We start from the raw sequence: 5,978 nt of genomic DNA, 5'->3' as shown, positions 1-5,978 counted from the left end.
GCAGATGGTACCATCAACCTCACAGGGTCCTGAAACGGACTAAACCGATCGTTCATGAGAAGGCTTGGTACACACCAGGTGCTCAATGAATACTGGAGGCTGTGGTTCGCTCACAAAAGCCACTGATGCCGCGGCACGTCGCCTCCAGAAAGGCAGGCACGGACCCCAGCAGAATCTCACCCTGGGAAAGAGAAGTGGAAAATATTTAACTCCAAAGTGTAAATGGCAGAGGCTTGGTAAGATTTCCGGAAATAAACACTCTTCACAGTAGAGAAGAAAGGAAGGTGGGGGAGAAAGGAGGAGGTGGGGGGGGAGGCTCAGTGTTTAAAAGTTGGGGGATCCCCCCATAAAAATCCGATTTTCCTCTCGCCTAAAGAATCAGGCGATCTGATCACACGGGGTGTGGCCGGACAGTCGCTCGCAGCTTGGCGGCTCCCGCCTCCGGACGGGCCTCACTCGGGCTCTCTGCTCAGACCCCAGGGCACCCCCGACAGCCCTTCAGGCTCTAAGACTGAGCGCAACGTCGTGTCTACTCTGCTGTGTTCCTGTCACCTGAAAGCATCACCCCCTGACCTGGGGAGGATTCTGGGTGGTGATGCTGGGCTGGAGAATCAGCCCTGGGATTCTATGACTGTCTCAGCTCACATGCCACTTCTTCCGAGAGGCCTTCTTTGACCCCCTGAGACCCTCACCTCTTTCACGCTTCCCCCGGTTCCTCTTCTAGGACACGGCAATGGTGGGTGGGCTGATGGCGCCTGGGCCAGGCTTCGTGGGAGCACAGGATTCATCCCTAGCCAGAGGCCGGCCGTGCCGCATAGAACTCAGGATGCCGCTTCCCGCCTCTCTGCAAGCTGGTAGAAAAACCCCCAACACTGATGTGCATGGAGCCCACAGCGCACTCTGTTTTGGCCAAGAAAAACAGGATCCAGGTTCCCCCAGTCACGTCTGCTTGTCCTTTATTTTTTAAGTTAGTTTATTAAAGACTTTTTTTTTTTACGTTTATTTATTTTGAGGGACACAGAGAGCGTGCGAGCTAGGGAGGGACAGAGAGAGAGAGAGAGAGGAAGAGAGAGAATCTGAAGCAGGCTCAGTTCGTGCAGAGCCCAATGTGGGGCTCGAACTCACGAATCGTGAGATCATGACCTGAGCCGAGATCAAGAGTCGGATGCTTAACTGACTGAGCCACCCAGGAGCCCCTTGCTTGTCCTGTAAACACAACCTAGGATGGGCCCGGCACACAGGAGGTCCTTCCTCACCACTTAATCATCATGGCAGAGGAGTCAGGAGGCCTGGTTCTGGCTCTGTTCTGATGGTCTGTCTGTCTGTCTCTCCCCTTGCCTCATCTTTGGCCATGAGAGTAGGTCCAGGCACATGCTAAGTCTTTTCCACATGTTCCCTCATTTCATCCTCCCCTGACTTCTATCGGCAGGCTCTTGGATTGGCCCCAGGAGGAACTGAGGCTCCAACAAGCTCAGAGACCCCATCGGATGACAAGGCCGGGAGGCGGTGGGACTGGGATTGGAACGAGGTCTGCCCGACTCCCAAGGCCTTGCGATCACAACACAGTAGGGTCCCCCGTGTGACTGGGCAAGACCCAGATTCGAGACAGCAAGAAGAAAAAGTGGGGGAGAAGGAAGGAGGTAGAGAAGTGAGAGGGAGAGAAAAAGAGACATCTTGTCCCCAAACTGCAGGGGCACCTTGAGAGACCCCTTCTCCTTTTTGAGCCTCAGTTTCCCCTCTGAAAAACGGGGGGAAGGAAGGTGGACCGGATGGCTGTAAGGGCTGCTGCCTTTAGACCCAGGTCCGGTCTGCCTCTTGGAGGGGCAGCGTCCAGGCTCCCCTGATGGGAGTGGAGTTAGGAACCTTCAAGAAGAGGCCACCTGGGGGGTCTGCCCCTGAAATAGGTGAAATGGGGCCCGGGGCACATGGGGCAGCTTCTAAGGAGGACGGGCACAGAGGAGCCTCTGGTGACACACCCTAGCCACAGAGGAGGGGACAGCGGATGTTCCTGTCTCACAGGCCTGGGACTCACCCGGACGTAGTCGTCTGTCACCCAGTCGAGCACCTGAGAAGCAGCAACAGAGGAGAGGATTCCCACGGCTTCCTCCCTCCAGGTGCTGTGACAAAGGGGTGAGGTGTCTGTGCATTCTTGGGGGGGCAGACGACGACCTGCCCTCTCCAGGGACGAGGGGCCGGCTGAGTGGAGCGTGGGCAGGGCGACGCCTTCGAGGCTCCAGGGAATCTTAACGCTGGACCTCCAACCTGGCCCTACGTGACCTCGCCCCTCACCACCCCTGCTCCCTTCTCCAGATTCCCCAGTGATGGTGGGAATTCTGGTTCCCTGTGTGGCCCGGGAGCAGAAAGCCCTCCTCGCTCCCAGCTGGTCTCCACTCCCCCCAGTGGAGACCGACACTCGCCCGGGTCCCTGGGATCTGGGTCCTGGGAGGGGTGGGGACCCAGCCCGGCTTCTGCCCTCAGAGGCCTGGGGACACAGCTGGGCGTTGGGAGCCAGCAGAGGCTGGCCGGGCCAGGAGTCTGCCAGAGGCTCCCTCCACACCTGGGGGGCAGGCCGCCGGCTCCAGAGGGCTGGGGACACACGCAGCTGGGAGGACTGACTGCTGGTGTCATCCATCCATGTGCCAGTTACGTCCTGATGGTGCTCAGGACGGTCCCCACTCTGCAGGGGATGAGTCACACAATGCGGGGAGCATTTCACCCCTCCCCCTGCCCCTGGGGACCACAGGTGATGGTGGTGGTGGTGTGAATGGAGTCACGTGATAGAAACTCCCACGGAGTGTTTGTGACAGGCCAGGCGTTGTCCCTTTGCTCTATGTGGACCCCTGGAATAAACCTTGCAGCAGTCCTGTGAGGTTCATGCTCTTTCCCCCCCATGTTACAGATGAGACACAGAGAGGTTGAGTAACTTGCCCAAGGACACACTTCGTGGCAAAGCTGGGGACTGAACAGAGTCCGTGGTTGTAACCATTATTCTAGGAGACGGCTCTAACGTTACTACCCTCGGGGCGCCCGGGTGGCTCAGTTGGTTGAACATCCGACTTTGGCTCAGGTCATGATCTCATGGCTCGTGAGTTCTAGCCCCACATCAGGCTCTGTGCTGACAGCTCGGGGCCTGCAGCCTGCTTCCGATTCTGTGTCTCCCTCTCTTTCTGCCCTTCCCCCACTTGCGTGCGCGCATGCTCTCTCTCTCTCTCTCTCTCTCAAAAATAAATAAGCGCTAAAAAAATTAAAAATAAATAAAGTGACCGCCCTCAGGGAGCGGCAAGCCCAGACTGGATGAAGGGAGACTTCATTTCTGGCTGTTGGGAATCGGAAAAAGGCTTCTTTGGGGAGGGAGGCAGTTTGACTCAGTCCTAAATAAGGTGGCGAATTTTTGAGGAGGCAAAACTTAACCTGTCAGTCAAGGCTTTTATTTCACACAACACAAACTCAACCTGGCCAATGTAGCAGAGAAGTTGTCAGGAACTTTCTTTCCAAAGTGTGGGCTGGAGACATCTGATTGATTAACAGGAAACTCGAAACGTGGCTGCATCCAAGCATCTGAGGAGATGGGGAAAGACGGCCTCCGGCAGGTGGGTTCTCCCAAAGTGTAGACAGGGGCTTCAGTTGCTAGGCAATGACAGATGATTTCTCCACATCACAATGGAGGACCTTTGTGTGAAGGGAGGAAAAGTTCCAGACACACCCGGGTTAGCCTTTCTGTTCGGCTGGAACAGAAAGACAAGAACAAGTTTCTGCTTTTACCAAAACATGTATCACGGCTCCGACTGAACCCTCAGAAAAGTGAATGAGGCTGGGGTGGGCCGGGGGATTCGCCGTGTTTGTTCGAATCAAAAAAGTTGGGAGGAAAGATCCATCCATGAGGGTCCTTGTCCTTGAAACACCCTAAATGACTCACTGCTCTCAGCTCTTGCGTGACCATGTGTGGCCCAAAGTGGACACAGGCACCTGCCCAAACGTGGTGGCCTCTCCAGCCCCCAGGGAGGCTCCAGCCTTCTCCACGTCTGCCACCACCTCTGTATCACTTTTGGAAAAAATAAATGAGGTGGGGACAGGGGGGAGGGGATCCAGTTTGGGTGGGTTCAACTCCCAAATGGCAAAAAGGAATAAGAATTCTTCAGGCTGCTCTTCCCCACCCCCCCCACCCCCAACGTTCAGAAAAAGAGACACAGGTTCTTGAAGAGGCAGGAAGTAGTGACTTAGAAAAAGCAAGGAGGAAGTAGGTTTTAATTTTCTGGAATGTAAAGAAAATATTTAATTTTCTGGAATGTAAAAATATTCGAATTCTTGAACACAAAGGACAGGACAGGGCATTGAGTGACTTTAAAGTTTTTCTACAGGCTGATGAGAGAATCCCGGCCAAAAGTTTACAAATCTTCTGGTAAATTTCTTATTACCAGTCACACCCCAAATGTCAAACAGCAGTGAATGGATTATTTTTCCTCGTCCCAGGCCTGCAGACGGGATCATTTCCCATTCAGACTCCAAGTGCCCTTTATGAACCATGGACTTCCTTTCATTATTTTTTAAAATGGTCACTGTCATAATCTTTTGTGTCTGTTTGTTTTAAAAGCAATTTCCACTTTGGCTTTTTCTAGCTTGAAGTCCCCCAGCCCGACTCTTCAAGAAAACAAAACAAAAATCCTGCCTCCCCAGTTACTAGTTCAACCTCCATAGGAAAAACCAAGATAGAAAAGTGGGAAGATACAAAAATCTTATCACCCGGAAACGACCAAGACTACCACTGCGATGTGTTCTCTTCTCTAGAAACCCAGAAGAGTAAAAACCAGAGGATTAAAACTCTCCACATGCGCACAGCTCAGTGGGCAATTTTTGCAAGACACTGAATAAATCACGTTTTTTGTTTTTGTTTTTTTTTAGAGATTTTAAGTGACCGGAAAAATGGTCATTATAAACGTGAAGCCAAAATTCTGGGTAGGGGCCCTCTGCTGTGCGAAAGAAAGCATGTCTGCATACTGTTTAGAAACGTGCCACATATCAATAGTGATTACCTCGGGGGGACAAAACTCAGAGGTCATGCTCTGTGCTACTGACCAGCCACAAACATGGGCCAATTTGAAGGATCTGGAGGGATCACACGCTGCTTGGAAGACAGGGGGAACCTTAGATTTCTAAGTCATGGGGCTCGGGCGCTCTCAACAAGTTACGGACGTTTTTGTTTCCAAAGCAAAGGAATGGGGTCACCCGTGGGCGGGAAGCACCTGCTGGCATCTGAGGCTGCGGCGGAGGGGGGCGGGCTTTGGGCGGAGCCCAGAGCCCAGGGGGCGGGGCCCTCGGGGTCGGGCCTTGTGACGCTGGCTGGCGCTGGAAGGCCCTTGGCGCAACAGGCTTTGTGACGCTCGCTCCCTCCTAAGTAAGACCCTGCCGGCACCGCCCTCGCCATTTCGCCCGCAGCCACCTGCAGCTCCGGATCCTTCGTTCCCCTGAGCACCAAGCGCGACACAGGGGACATGAGAAGAGGGATGTTGATGAGGCTGCAGCTGGGGCTGCTGCTTCTGGCGCTGCTCCTGCCCCAGGAGGTTTCTTCCCAGGAAACCACCGCGGCGCCGGCGGCCGCCGCCGCCGCCACCACCACCAAGGCCTCAGCCACGGCCGCTACCACCAAGTCAGGCGCGTGCGCCCTCCAGTCTACGGTCAGCGTTGTGCTGGTGTCGCTCTTCCTTCTTCTCCACCTCCACTGTTGAGAAACTCAGGCCGAAAAACATTTTCACCTTTCCAGCTCATCCTTCGCAACCCCATCCTAATGGCCCCCGCGTATCTAGCGTGGCAAAAGGAAGCCACAGGTCCTCACGAAATCTACGAATTCCACCCCCTCTTTTACGGACGCGGACGGTGTTGAGCATGGCCGATCTGGTTCGGAGAACATCTGAAGACGTTGCCTGGGCACTAAGTCTGCGGCGTTTTGTGCACCGGACTGAATGGGCCAACAGCCAAACTTA

The 5,978-nt window shown here is 54.4% G+C and overlaps 1 long non-coding RNA gene across 1 annotated transcript; it reads right to left on the bottom strand.

Moving 5' to 3' along the window:
* Positions 1–3,406: 3,406 nt before the first annotated feature.
* LOC122227264 lies at positions 3,407–5,382 on the bottom strand. Its single transcript, XR_006205945.1, has 2 exons — positions 5,031–5,382; positions 3,407–3,725 (listed from the first exon to the last, which is right to left on the bottom strand). It is a non-coding gene; the product is annotated as an uncharacterized LOC122227264 (long non-coding RNA).
* Positions 5,383–5,978: the final 596 nt, after the last annotated feature.

Source organism: Panthera leo, chromosome C1 (genome assembly GCF_018350215.1).
Source record: "Panthera leo isolate Ple1 chromosome C1, P.leo_Ple1_pat1.1, whole genome shotgun sequence".
NCBI classification, from domain to species: Eukaryota; Metazoa; Chordata; class Mammalia; order Carnivora; family Felidae; genus Panthera; species Panthera leo.
This window is presented reverse-complemented; position numbering and strand designations above follow the sequence as displayed.